Source organism: Pseudophryne corroboree, unplaced genomic scaffold (genome assembly GCF_028390025.1).
Source record: "Pseudophryne corroboree isolate aPseCor3 unplaced genomic scaffold, aPseCor3.hap2 scaffold_734, whole genome shotgun sequence".
Lineage (NCBI taxonomy): Eukaryota > Metazoa > Chordata > Amphibia > Anura > Myobatrachidae > Pseudophryne > Pseudophryne corroboree.
The window spans coordinates 288,492-301,372 of NW_026970315.1; the positions used below are offsets into that span (position 1 = coordinate 288,492).

Below are 12,881 nucleotides of genomic sequence, written 5' to 3' on the forward strand. Positions count from 1 at the left end.
TTGCGGCGCTTGGATGACCCCTAGTTCGCATTAAACACCTCCACCCTCCTTCGGTGTGGGGCTCATGTTGGCTATGCCCCAGCCCCTGAAGCATTAAAGCTGATTTCTTGCAGCAGCTGGGCACTGTAACAGCTCCAGAGCTGCTCTGTAAGGCAAGTAAAAGGGTGTGGGCCCTGAAGCACTACCTGTAGTTCGCATTGTGCGTTGGAAGGCACAAATTAAGCATACGGGAGAAGTCAGGATAGTGCGCAAGGGCATAGAAGGGAGCGGCTCAAGAAAAGAGAAGTGGAAACAGACAGCAAACTAAGCTGGAGAGAGACCTGAGACAAAGAGATCTGAATTATACGAGAGCCGACCAGGGGAAACACAAATTATGCAGTCAAGTTTCCCACATTTGGGGAAATCGCAGGAGCAGCACACCCAGAGTGCAATGGGTGAGCCTTGCCCTGGGAGAAGCACCTTCATGATCATAGTATCTCACCTGGCAGGTAAGTAGGAGTTGGGCTAGAGCTGGGGAGGGTCGCTGCTCGGGCACCCCCCTGTCAAGTGAAGGAGATCCAACTGAGGCAGCACAAGGAAACTCTCAAAAGAAGAACAAGGCTAGAGGAAGATCTGAGACAAATAAATCTGACTTTTACCAGAGCTGACCAGAGGAAAGAACAAACACAGTCCCCCACTACCACAAATAATGCAGTTGAGATTCCCACATTTGGGGAAATCATAGGGATCAGCATACCCAGAATGCAATGAATGAACCTCACCCTGGGAGAACAATCTTCATGACCATGGTATCTCCTATGCAAAATAAGTATGATTTGGGATAGGGCTGGGGAGGGCCGCTGCTCAGGCACATCTCTGTCAAGTAAAGGAGATTCAACTGAGGCAGCACAAGGGAACTCTCATCTGGGGACAACAACTGCAGGGAGAACACATATTTTCAGATGAACATGGGAGGGCAGAAGGCTGCCTAATACTGAAGCACCCCCAAACAACAAACCAAATGCAACAACTAGTGCAAGCATTCCTGGGGGAAGGCCTGCAGCAGATGGATTTGCATATGGTGATGTCATCCAAGCAGTGGGTCAAAGTTGGCTTTAACCCTCGTCTGCATATGAAAAGAGAAAAGGGGTATGCAGGGCATGGCGTCCTTTTGCGGCGCTTGGATGACCCCTAGTTCGCATTAAACACCTCCACCCTCCTTCGGTGTGGGGCTCATGTTGGCTATGCCCCAGCCCCTGAAGCATTCAAGCTGATTTCTTGCAGCAGCTGGGCACTGTAACAGCTCCAGAGCTGCTCTGTAAGGCAAGTAAAAGGGTGTGGGCCCTGCAGCGCTACCTGTAGTTCGCATTGTGCGTTGGAAGGCACAAATTAAGCTTACGGGAGAAGTCAGGATAGTGCGCAAGGGCATAGAAGGGAGCGGCTCAAGAAAAGAGAAGTGGAAACAGACAGCAAACTAGGCTGGAGAGAGACCTGAGACAAAGAGATCTGAATTATACGAGAGCCGACCAGGGGAAACACAAATTATGCAGTCAAGTTTCCCAAATTTGGGGAAATCGCAGGATCAGCACACCCAGAGTGCAATGGGTGAGCCTTGCCCTGGGAGAAGCACCTTCCTGATCATAGTATATCACCTGGCAGGTAAGTAGGAGTTGGGCTAGAGCTGGGGAGGGTCGCTGCTCGGGCACCCCCCTGTCAAGTGAAGGTGACCCAACTGAGGCAGCACAAGGGAACTCTCGAAAGAAGAACAAGGCTAGAGGAAGATCTGAGACAAAGAAATCTGACTTTTACCAGAGCTGACCAGAGGAAAGCACAAACACAGTCCCCCACTACCACAAATAATGCAGTCGAGTTTCCCACATTTGGGGAAATCACAGGTGCCAGCATACCCAGAATGCAATGAATGAACCTCACCCTGGGAGAACAAACTTCATGACCATGGTATCTCCTATGCAAAATAAGTATGATTTGGGATAGGGCTGGGGAGTGCCGCTGCTCAGGCACAACTCTGTCAAGTAAAGGAGATTCAACTGAGGCAGCACAAGGGAACTCTCATCTGGGGACAACAACTGCAGGGAGAACACATATTTTCAGATGAACATGGGAGGGCAGAAGGCTGCCTAATACTGAAGCACCCCCAAACAACAAACCAAATGCAACAACTAGTACAAGCATTCCTGGGGGAAGGTCTGCAGAAGACGGATTTGCATACGGTGAAGTCATCCAAGCAGTGGGTCAAAGTTGGCTGGAACCCTCATCTGCATATGAAAAGAGAAAAGGGGTATGCAGGGCATGGCGGCCTTTTGCGGCGCTTGGATGACCCCTAGTTCGCATTAAACACCTCCACCCTCCTTCGGTGTGGGGCTCATGTTGGCTATGCCCCAGCCCCTGAAGCATTAAAGCTGATTTCTTGCAGCAGCTGGGCACTGTAACAGCTCCAGAGCTGCTCTGTAAGGCAAGTAAAAGGGTGTGGGCCCTGCAGCACTACCTGTAGTTCGCATTGTGCGTTGGAAGGCACAAATTAAGCATACGGGAGAAGTCAGGATAGTGCGCAAGGGCATAGAAGGGAGCGGCTCAAGAAAAGAGAAGTGGAAACAGACAGCAAACTAAGCTGGAGAGAGACCTGAGACAAAGAGATCTGAATTATACGAGAGCCGACCAGGGAAACACAAATTATGCAGTCAAGTTTCCCACATTTGGGGAAATCGCAGGAGCAGCACACCCAGAGTGCAATGGGTGAGCCTTGCCCTGGGAGAAGCACCTTCATGATCATAGTATCTCACCTGGCAGGTAAGTAGGAGTTGGGCTAGAGCTGGGGAGGGTCGCTGCTCGGGCACCCCCCTATCAAATGAAGGAGATACAACTGAGGCAGCACAAGGAAACTCTCGAAAGAAGAACAAGGCTAGAGGAAGATCTGAGACAAATAAATCTGACTTTTACCAGAGCTGACCAGAGGAAAGAACAAACACAGTCCCCCACTACCACAAATAATGCAGTCGAGTTTCCCACATTTGGGGAAATCATAGGGGTCAGCATACCCAGAATGCAATGAATGAACCTCACCCTGGGAGAACAATCTTCATGACCATGGTATCTCCTATGCAAAATAAGTATGATTTGGGATAGGGCTGGGGAGTGCCGCTGCTCAGGCACAACTCTGTCAAGTAAAGGAGATTCAACTGAGGCAGCACAAGGGAACTCTCATCTGGGGACAACAACTGCAGGGAGAACACATATTTTCAGATGAACATGGGAGGGCAGAAGGCTGCCTAATACTGAAGCACCCCCAAACAACAAACCAAATGCAACAACTAGTACAAGCATTCCTGGGGGAAGGTCTGCAGAAGACGGATTTGCATACGGTGAAGTCATCCAAGCAGTGGGTCAAAGTTTGCTGGAACCCTCATCTGCATATGAAAAGAGAAAAGGGGTATGCAGGGCATGGCGGCCTTTTGCGGCGCTTGGATGACCCCTAGTTCGCATTAAACACCTCCACCCTCCTTCGGTGTGGGGCTCATGTTGGCTATGCCCCAGCCCCTGAAGCATTAAAGCTGATTTCTTGCAGCAGCTGGGCACTGTAACAGCTCCAGAGCTGCTCTGTAAGGCAAGTAAAAGGGTGTGGGCCCTGCAGCACTACCTGTAGTTCGCATTGTGCGTTGGAAGGCACAAATTAAGCATACGGGAGAAGTCAGGATAGTGCGCAAGGGCATAGAAGGGAGCGGCTCAAGAAAAGAGAAGTGGAAACAGACAGCAAACTAAGCTGGAGAGAGACCTGAGACAAAGAGATCTGAATTATACGAGAGCCGACCAGGGAAACACAAATTATGCAGTCAAGTTTCCCACATTTGGGGAAATCGCAGGAGCAGCACACCCAGAGTGCAATGGGTGAGCCTTGCCCTGGGAGAAGCACCTTCATGATCATAATATCTCACCTGGCAGGTAAGAAGGAGTTGGGCTAGAGCTGGGGAGGGTCGCTGCTCGGGCACCCCCCTGTCAAACGAAGGAGATCCAACTGAGGCAGCACAAGGAAACTCTCGAAAGAAGAACAAGGCTAGAGGAAGATCTGAGACAAATAAATCTGACTTTTACCAGAGCTGACCAGAGGAAAGAACAAACACAGTCCCCCACTACCACAAATAATGCAGTCGAGTTTCCCACATTTGGGGAAATCATAGGGGTCAGCATACCCAGAATGCAATGAATGAACCTCACCCTGGGAGAACAATCTTCATGACCATGGTATCTCCTATGCAAAATAAGTATGATTTGGGATAGGGCTGGGGAGTGCCGCTGCTCAGGCACAACTCTGTCAAGTAAAGGAGATTCAACTGAGGCAGCACAAGGGAACTCTCATCTGGGGACAACAACTGCAGGGAGAACACATATTTTCAGATGAACATGGGAGGGCTGAAGGCTGCCTAATACTGAAGCACCCCCAAACAACAAACCAAATGCAACAACTAGTACAAGCATTCCTGGGGGAAGGTCTGCAGAAGACGGATTTGCATACGGTGAAGTCATCCAAGCAGTGGGTCAAAGTTGGCTGGAACCCTCATCTGCATATGAAAAGAGAAAAGGGGTATGCAGGGCATGGCAGCCTTTTGCGGCGCTTGGATGACCCCTAGTTCGCATTAAACACCTCCACCCTCCTTCGGTGTGGGGCTCATGTTGGCTATGCCCCAGCCCCTGAAGCATTCAAGCTGATTTCTTGCAGCAGCTGGGCACTGTAACAGCTCCAGAGCTGCTCTCTAAGGCAAGTAAAAGGGTGTGGGCCCTGCAGCACTACCTGTAGTTCGCATTGTGCGTTGGAAGGCACAAATTAAGCATACGGGAGAAGTCAGGATAGTGCGCAAGGGCATAGAAGGGAGCGGCTCAAGAAAAGAGAAGTGGAAACAGACAGCAAACTAAGCTGGAGAGAGACCTGAGACAAAGAGATCTGAATTATACGAGAGCCGACCAGGGAAACACAAATTATGCAGTCAAGTTTCCCACATTTGGGGAAATCGCAGGAGCAGCACACCCAGAGTGCAATGGGTGAGCCTTGCCCTGGGAGAAGCACCTTCATGATCATAGTATCTCACCTGGCAGGTAAGTAGGAGTTGGGCTAGAGCTGGGGAGGGTCGCTGCTCGGGCACCCCCCTGTCAAATGAAGGAGATCCAACTGAGGCAGCACAAGGAAACTCTCGAAAGAAGAACAAGGCTAGAGGAAGATCTGAGACAAATAAATCTGACTTTTACCAGAGCTGACCAGAGGAAAGAACAAACACAGTCCCCCACTACCACAAATAATGCTGTCGAGTTTCCCACATTTGGGGAAATCATAGGGGTCAGCATACCCAGAATGCAATGAATGAACCTCACCCTGGGAGAATAATCTTCATGACCATGGTATCTCCTATGCAAAATAAGTATGATTTGGGATAGGGCTGGGGAGTGCCGCTGCTCAGGCACAACTCTGTCAAGTAAAGGAGATTCAACTGAGGCAGCACAAGGGAACTCTCATCTGGGGACAACAACTGCACGGAGGACACATATTTTCAGATGAACATGGGAGGGCAGAAGGCTGCCTAATACTGAAGCACCCCCAAGCAACAAACCAAATGCAACAACTAGTACAAGCATTCCTGGGGGAAGGTCTGCAGAAGACGGATTTGCATACGGTGAAGTCATCCAAGCAGTGGGTCAAAGTTGGCTGGAACCCTCATCTGCATATGAAAAGAGAAAAGGGGTATGCAGGGCATGGCGGCCTTTTGCGGCGCTTGGATGACCCCTAGTTCGCATTAAACACCTCCACCCTCCTTCGGTGTGGGGCTCATGTTGGCTATGCCCCAGCCCCTGAAGCATTAAAGCTGATTTCTTGCAGCAGCTGGGCACTGTAACAGCTCCAGAGCTGCTCTGTAAGGCAAGTAAAAGGGTGTGGGTCCTGCAGCACTACCTGTAGTTCGCATTGTGCGTTGGAAGGCACAAATTAAGCATACGGGAGAAGTCAGGATAGTGCGCAAGGGCATAGAAGGGAGCGGCTCAAGAAAAGAGAAGTGGAAACAGACAGCAAACTAAGCTGGAGAGAGACCTGAGACAAAGAGATCTGAATTATACGAGAGCCGACCAGGGAAACACAAATTATGCAGTCAAGTTTCCCACATTTGGGAAAATCGCAGGAGCAGCACACCCAGAGTGCAATGGGTGAGCCTTGCCCTGGGAGAAGCACCTTCATGATCATAGTATCTCACCTGGCAGGTAAGTAGGAGTTGGGCTAGAGCTGGGGAGGGTCACTGCTCGGGCACCCCCCTGTCAAATGAAGGAGATCCAACTGAGGCAGCACAAGGAAACTCTCGAAAGAAGAACAAGACTAGAGGAAGATCTGAGACAAATAAATCTGACTTTTACCAGAGCTGACCAGAGGAAAGAACAAACACAGTCCCCCACTACCACAAATAATGCAGTCGAGTTTCCCACATTTGGGGAAATCATAGGGGACAGCATACCCAGAATGCAATGAATGAACCTCACCCTGGGAGAACAATCTTCATGACCATGGTATCTCCTATGCAAAATAAGTATGATTTGGGATAGGGCTGGGGAGGGCCGCTGCTCAGGCACATCTCTGTCAAGTAAAGGAGATTCAACTGAGGCAGCACAAGGGAACTCTCATCTGGGGACAACAACTGCAGGGAGAACACATTTTCAGATGAACATGGGAGGGCAGAAGGCTGCCTAATACTGAAGCACCCCCAAACAACAAACCAAATGCAACAACTAGTGCAAGCATTCCTGGGGGAAGGCCTGCAGCAGATGGATTTGCATATGGTGATGTCATCCAAGCAGTGGGTCAAAGTTGGCTTCAACCCTCGTCTGCATATGAAAAGAGAAAAGGGGTATGCAGGTCATGGCGGCCTTTTGCGGCGCTTGGATGACCCCTAGTTCGCATTAAACACCTCCACCCTCCTTCGGTGTGGGGCTCATGTTGGCTATGCCCCAGCCCCTGAAGCATTCAAGCTGATTTCTTGCAGCAGCTGGGCACTGTAACAGCTCCAGAGCTGCTCTGTAAGGGAAGTAAAATGGTGTGGGCCCTGCAGCACTACCTGTAGTTCGCATTGTGCGTTGGAAGGCACAAATTAAGCATACGGGAGTAGTCAGGATAGTGCGCAAGGGCATAGAAGGGAGCGGCTCAAGAAAAGAGAAGTGGAAACACACAGCAAACTAGGCTGGAGAGAGACCTGAGACAAAGAGATCTGAATTATACGAGAGCCGACCAGGGGAAACACAAATTATGCAGTCAAGTTTCCCACATTTGGGGAAATCGCAGGAGCAGCACACCCAGAGTGCAATGGGTGAGCCTTGCCCAGGGAGAAGCACCTTCATGATCATAGTATCTCACCTGGCAGGTAAATAGGAGTTGGGCTAGAGCTGGGGAGGGTCGCTGCTCGGGCACCCCCCTGTCAAGTGAAGGAGATCCAACTGAGGCAGCACAAGGAAACTCTCGAAAGAAGAACAAGGCTAGAGGAAGATCTGAGACAAAGAGGAGAGTAGGGGAGAGGTCTGGAGAGGAAAGATAGATTTGAGTGTCATCAGCATAGAGATGATATTGGAAACCAAAAGAACTAATGAGCTTACCTAGTGAGGACGTATAGAGAGAGAAGAGAAGAGGACCAAGGACAGAACCTTGGGGTACCCCTACAGTTAGTGGAAGTGAGGGGGAGGTAGAGTCATGAGAGGAGACAGAGAATGAACGGTCAGAAAGGTAGGACGACAACCAAGAGAGGGCTGTGTTACGCAGACCAATGGAGTGAAGGATTTGCAGTAGGAGAGGATGGTCCACAGTGTCAAAAGCAGCAGAGAGATCAAGTAGAATAAGTAGAGAGTAGTGTCCCTTAGATTTAGCAGCATGGAGGTCATTGCATACTTTTGTAAGGGCAGCTTCAGTGGAGTGGAGAGGACGGAAGCCAGACTGGAATGGGTCAAGCAGTGAGTGTGAGGAAAGAAAGGAAGTAAGGTGGTTGTAGACAATACGCTCAAGGAGTTTGGAGGCAAAAGGGAGGAGAGAGATGGGTCGGTAGTTGGAGAGAATGTTTGGATCAAGGGTAGGTTTTTTAAGAATAGGAGAGATGAGAGCGTGCTTGAAGGCAGAGGGGACAGTGCCTGATGAGAGGGAGAGATTGAGAAGGTGGGAAAGATGGGAAAAAGCAGAAGAAGAGAGGTGGCAAAGGAGGCGGGAGGGGATTGGGTCAAGTGGGGAGGTGGTGAGGGGACAGGAACGAATGAGGGCCATGACTTCCTCTCCAGATGCATGGGAGAAAGATGACAGAGTTGGTGCGAGGGATGGGGAGGGTTGGTAAGGGGTGGGAGAAGGCTGGTTACTGATAGTCTGGTGTGATGTGATGTCCTGACGTATGGAGTCAATTTTGGATGTGAAGTAAGTGGCAAAGTCAAGAGCAGAGAGTGAGGACGGGAGACGAGGTGGAGGTGGGCAGAGGAGTGAGTTGAGAGTGGCAAAGAGGCGCCGGGGGTTGGAAGACTGGGAGGAGATGAGGTTCTTGAAGTATGACTGTTTAGCAAGAGAAAGGGCAGCACTGAAGGATGAGAGCATAAGTTTGAAATGGAGGAAGTCTGCCTTAGAGCGTGATTTCCTCCAGTGTCGCTCAGCAGTACGTGAGCATTTTTGCAGATATCTGATGCATTTGGTGTGCCAGGGTTGAGGTGTTAATTTGCGAGGGTGAATAGTGGTTGGTGGAGCAACAGAGTCAAGAGCAGAAGTAAGGGAAGCATTGTATGTGGAAGTGGCTTGTTCAGGGCATGAGAGAGAGAGAATAGGAGAGAGAAGTGAGTCAAACAGGGAGGAAAGGAATGTGGTGTCAATAGCTTCAATGTTACGCTTAGTGATGGTAGCCTTAGGAGGTAGAGATGGGGAAGTCGAGAGAGATAGGTTGAAGGAGAGCAGGTGGTGGTCAGAGAGGGGAAATGGGGAGTTGGAAAAATCAGAAATATCACAGCGGTGAGTGAAGACCAGATCCAGTGAGCTCCCATTCACATGGGAGGGTGAGGAGGTCCACTGGGAGAGACCAAGTGAAGAGGTGAGGTTAAGGAGTTTAGAGGCAGGGGATTCTGTGGGGATGTCAATAGGGATGTTGAAATCGCCTAGGATAATGGTGGGAATGTCAGAAGAGAGGAAGTGAGGAAGCCAGGAAGCAAAGTTGTCGATTAATTTGGAAGCAGTGCCAGGGGGGCGGTAAATGACAGCTACTGGTTGGAAGAGGCATATGGCGTGGACCTCAAATGTAGAGAATATAAGGGATGGTTCTGGTGGTATGAGTTGGTAGGAGTAACTAGAAGGTAAAAGGACCCCAACACCACCCCCATGGTGACCCCCAGGTCGGGGTGTGTGTGTGAATGTAAGGCCCCCAGCAGAGAGAGCAGCAGCAGAAGTAGTGTCAGAGGGCGTAATCCAAGTTTCAGTATTGGCTAGTAGGTGTAGGGAGTTGGAAATGAAAAGGTCATGAGTGGGGACCAGTTTGTTATAAACAGATCTGGCATTCCAGAGGGCACAGGATAGGGGGTATGAGTTTGTGGGAGAGATGTGAATTAGATTTTCAGGGTTGCTGTAGCGATGAGGTGGGATTAACTTTGAGGGCAGGGATGATGAGAGAGTAGTGATGGTACGGGTGCCTGAGCTAGGAGGGGAAACTGCAGGAGGTGGGCAGGGAGGGAGGTCAGTATGATGTGGATGGGGGTGTGGGGAGGTGACAGGGAAGGGAGAGAGGGAGCAGGGCTGAGTTGTGGGGTAGCAGGACCATGGGGCAGAGGTGAATGAAAGTGGGGTAACAGGAAAGGTGGGGGAAGGAAACAGAGGGATGGAGGGGAGACAGAGGAGGGGAGAGAGGAGGAGGTGGAGGAGACTAGGGGGGAAGGCTAAAGATACATTATTAGGTAGACACTGAGTGATGTGGGGAGTATAAGAAAACCTTGACATAGTGTTAAGTAGGTAAATAGGTTGAGGGAAAGTGGAAGTAGGAGAGGAGACTGTTAGGCAATCCGAGCAGAAGAATTGCAGAAATGCAGGTGAGAAAAGCAGTGTAGGCTCAAGGGGTGTAGATTTAGTATGAAATGAGTCAAAAGCGTAGATAAAGTGGGTGCAGAAAAGTATTTGGAGTGTAAGAAATGAAAGGATTGTGAGAGGTTTAAGAAGCAATGGTAATTATGTTAGATGTTTTAAGTGTTTGCAGGTAAAATTGCATTGGTGCAGCTGTGCTTAAAAAACAAAATTACAATAATACAGATACAGGCATTTGTAGGTGAAATGGATGGTTTATGAAATGTCCAAGTAAGGTAGTTCTGTGTTATGTAATCAGATGCAACAATAAGGAGGTGAGTGATCTGAGGAGTAAGTGACTCACATTTGTTATTAGTTCTTCAGTTTTCTTTGTTTTGTTAGATTGGTGTGCTTCTGTTTTCCTTCTTTTTCACTTCGATTGAACGCTGATTGAACACTGCTGTTATGTGTCAATTTTATCACGCTTTGATAAAAATGCACGCTTAGATCAATAAATGCACAGCCAAATGGCTTTGCACAGCCTACACCATTGGACTTAAGTAGAAGACTATTACAAGTGAAACCAATAATTGAAATCTGTAACCACACCCCACCCCCTCAAATGCCAGGCAATAAATTACCTTAAAAACAACAACCAGGCATTCCACAAAGATTAAACTGGGTCTATATCATTCAAAACTTCAAAAAAGTACTTCAAAATCACATACTATGCAATAATGTTTCAATTTGCATTACCCAGCAGAATTAGCTTTGCATATATAGATATAGTGCAGCAGAATATATTGGTGGTTGTAGTCAATTGTAATTACCTGTAGGTGACAAGAAGAGAAGAAACGTCAATTCACAATCGATATCAGCTGAAGATAAATTAATGCTGATTGAACACTGCTGTTATGTGTCAATTTTATCACGCTTTGATAAAAATGCACGCTTAGATCAATAAATGCACAGCCAAACGGCTTTGCACAGCCTACACCATTGGACTTAAGTAGAAGACTATTACAAGTGAAACCAATAATTGAAATCTGTAACCACACCCCACCCCCTCAAATGCCAGGCAATAAATTACCTTAAAAACAACAACCAGGCATTCCACAAAGATTAAACTGGGTCTATATCATTCAAAACTTTAAAAAAAGTACTTCAAAATCACATACTATGCAATAATGTTTCAATTTGCATAACCCAGCAGAATTAGCTTTGCATATATAGATATAGTGCAGCAGAATATATTGGTGGTTGTAGTCAATTGTAATTACCTGTAGGTGACAAGAAGAGAAGAAACGTCAATTCACAATCAATATCAGCTGAAGATAAATTAACGCTGATTGAACGCTGCTGTTATGTGTCAATTTTATCACGCTTTGATAAAAATGCACGCTTAGATCAATAAATGCACAGCCAAATGGCTTTGCACAGCCTACACCATTGGACTTAAGTAGAAGACTATTACAAGTGAAACCAATAATTGAAATCTGTAACCACACCCCACCCCCTCAAATGCCAGGCAATAAATTACCTTAAAAACAACAACCAGGCATTCCACAAAGATTAAACTGGGTCTATATCATTCAAAACTTCAAAAAAGTACTTCAAAATCACATACTATGCAATAATGTTTCAATTTGCATTACCCAGCAGAATTAGCTTTGCATATATAGATATAGTGCAGCAGAATATATTGGTGGTTGTAGTCAATTGTAATTACTCAGCAGAATTAGCTTTGCATATATAGATATAGTGCAGCAGAATATATTGGTGGTTGTAGTCAATTGTAATTACCCAGCAGAATTAGCTTTGCAAATATAGATATAGTGCAGCAGAATATATTGGTGGTTGTAGTCAGTTGTAATTACCCAGCAGAATTAGCTTTGCATATATATAGTGCAGCAGAATATATTGGTGGTTGTAGTCAATTGTAATTACCCAGCAGCAGCTCTACTGCACTCAACATCACCAGTGCTCACAATATATATAATGCTATATACTATGCCATAGTGGTGCTTACTATATAACACCTCCTACTGCGTTCCCCCTGGCAATGAGCATGACACCCAGAGAGTGAAACCCCTGGCAATGAGCATAACACCCAGCACGTGAAACTCTTGGCATTGAGCAGTTTTTGTAAAAGTAATTAGAAGCTTTACTGTAGGGCATAGTGTATCACAGATATTGTGGTCAGTGACATAATATGTTCCAAAGGGCATTAATGTGTGGGGCTTAACATGGTGGAAATTACTGTACTTTTTTCCCTGTGGTGGCCGAGGTCTGTTGGTGCAGGGTCAAGAACTGGGGTGTAAGGTAGTCTTTGCCTGCAAGGCTACGCCCATTTTATGGAGACCATACCCATTTTTGTGAGGTCACGCCCCCCCATCCCGTCCGGAGCGCTCACGCAAGTATAGTTTTTTTTATATATATATATATGGGGGAGGGGCACAATTTTTAATGCCAATGGTGGCGGGGGGCACGCGTTTGAAGCCAAATTGTTTAGAAACACCCCTGCAAGAAAATATCTGCAAATCCAATGTTACCATAAGTGTGGCATATACCTGCGCTTGCTCGCGGGGTGAGAACATCTCCCTAATTGAATTCAGCGATATGAATAGAGGTTGTGCAGCAGCCACAGAAAGGGTTAATCTCTGCAGTTTGTCACTAAATTACATTGTTGCAATTTTAGCTGGGAGCTGCAATAATTACTCTAATACATAACACAGCCAACACTTCTATATTCACACAATATACTGCATGGTGAATATAGAAGTGGTGCTTACTAAACAGCACCTCCTACTGCATTCCACATCACCGCTGGTCACACTCATATCAGGCCCATAATGCT

General features: G+C 47.6%; 13 non-coding genes across 13 annotated transcripts; all 13 read right to left on the bottom strand.

The window, feature by feature from the left end:
• Positions 1–333: 333 nt before the first annotated feature.
• LOC135040158 (U1 spliceosomal RNA) lies at positions 334–496 on the bottom strand. Its single transcript, XR_010234100.1, has one exon. It is a non-coding gene; the product is annotated as a U1 spliceosomal RNA (small nuclear RNA).
• A 152-nt stretch (positions 497–648) lies between these two features.
• LOC135040219 (U1 spliceosomal RNA) lies at positions 649–812 on the bottom strand. Its single transcript, XR_010234153.1, has one exon. It is a non-coding gene; the product is annotated as a U1 spliceosomal RNA (small nuclear RNA).
• A 671-nt stretch (positions 813–1,483) lies between these two features.
• Positions 1,484–1,646, bottom strand: LOC135040170 (U1 spliceosomal RNA). The gene has a single exon (XR_010234110.1). It is a non-coding gene; the product is annotated as a U1 spliceosomal RNA (small nuclear RNA).
• A 152-nt stretch (positions 1,647–1,798) lies between these two features.
• LOC135040225 (U1 spliceosomal RNA) lies at positions 1,799–1,962 on the bottom strand. The gene has a single exon (XR_010234159.1). It is a non-coding gene; the product is annotated as a U1 spliceosomal RNA (small nuclear RNA).
• Positions 1,963–2,634: 672 nt separating this feature from the next.
• On the bottom strand, positions 2,635–2,795 carry LOC135040154 (U1 spliceosomal RNA). The gene has a single exon (XR_010234096.1). It is a non-coding gene; the product is annotated as a U1 spliceosomal RNA (small nuclear RNA).
• A 152-nt stretch (positions 2,796–2,947) lies between these two features.
• LOC135040205 (U1 spliceosomal RNA) lies at positions 2,948–3,111 on the bottom strand. The gene has a single exon (XR_010234139.1). It is a non-coding gene; the product is annotated as a U1 spliceosomal RNA (small nuclear RNA).
• A 672-nt stretch (positions 3,112–3,783) lies between these two features.
• LOC135040165 (U1 spliceosomal RNA) lies at positions 3,784–3,944 on the bottom strand. Its single transcript, XR_010234107.1, has one exon. It is a non-coding gene; the product is annotated as a U1 spliceosomal RNA (small nuclear RNA).
• A 152-nt stretch (positions 3,945–4,096) lies between these two features.
• Positions 4,097–4,260, bottom strand: LOC135040206 (U1 spliceosomal RNA). The gene has a single exon (XR_010234140.1). It is a non-coding gene; the product is annotated as a U1 spliceosomal RNA (small nuclear RNA).
• Positions 4,261–4,932: 672 nt separating this feature from the next.
• On the bottom strand, positions 4,933–5,093 carry LOC135040155 (U1 spliceosomal RNA). Its single transcript, XR_010234097.1, has one exon. It is a non-coding gene; the product is annotated as a U1 spliceosomal RNA (small nuclear RNA).
• Positions 5,094–5,245: 152 nt separating this feature from the next.
• Positions 5,246–5,409, bottom strand: LOC135040232 (U1 spliceosomal RNA). Its single transcript, XR_010234166.1, has one exon. It is a non-coding gene; the product is annotated as a U1 spliceosomal RNA (small nuclear RNA).
• Positions 5,410–6,081: 672 nt separating this feature from the next.
• LOC135040159 (U1 spliceosomal RNA) lies at positions 6,082–6,242 on the bottom strand. Its single transcript, XR_010234101.1, has one exon. It is a non-coding gene; the product is annotated as a U1 spliceosomal RNA (small nuclear RNA).
• A 152-nt stretch (positions 6,243–6,394) lies between these two features.
• Positions 6,395–6,558, bottom strand: LOC135040210 (U1 spliceosomal RNA). The gene has a single exon (XR_010234144.1). It is a non-coding gene; the product is annotated as a U1 spliceosomal RNA (small nuclear RNA).
• Positions 6,559–7,227: 669 nt separating this feature from the next.
• On the bottom strand, positions 7,228–7,390 carry LOC135040160 (U1 spliceosomal RNA). Its single transcript, XR_010234102.1, has one exon. It is a non-coding gene; the product is annotated as a U1 spliceosomal RNA (small nuclear RNA).
• Positions 7,391–12,881: the final 5,491 nt, after the last annotated feature.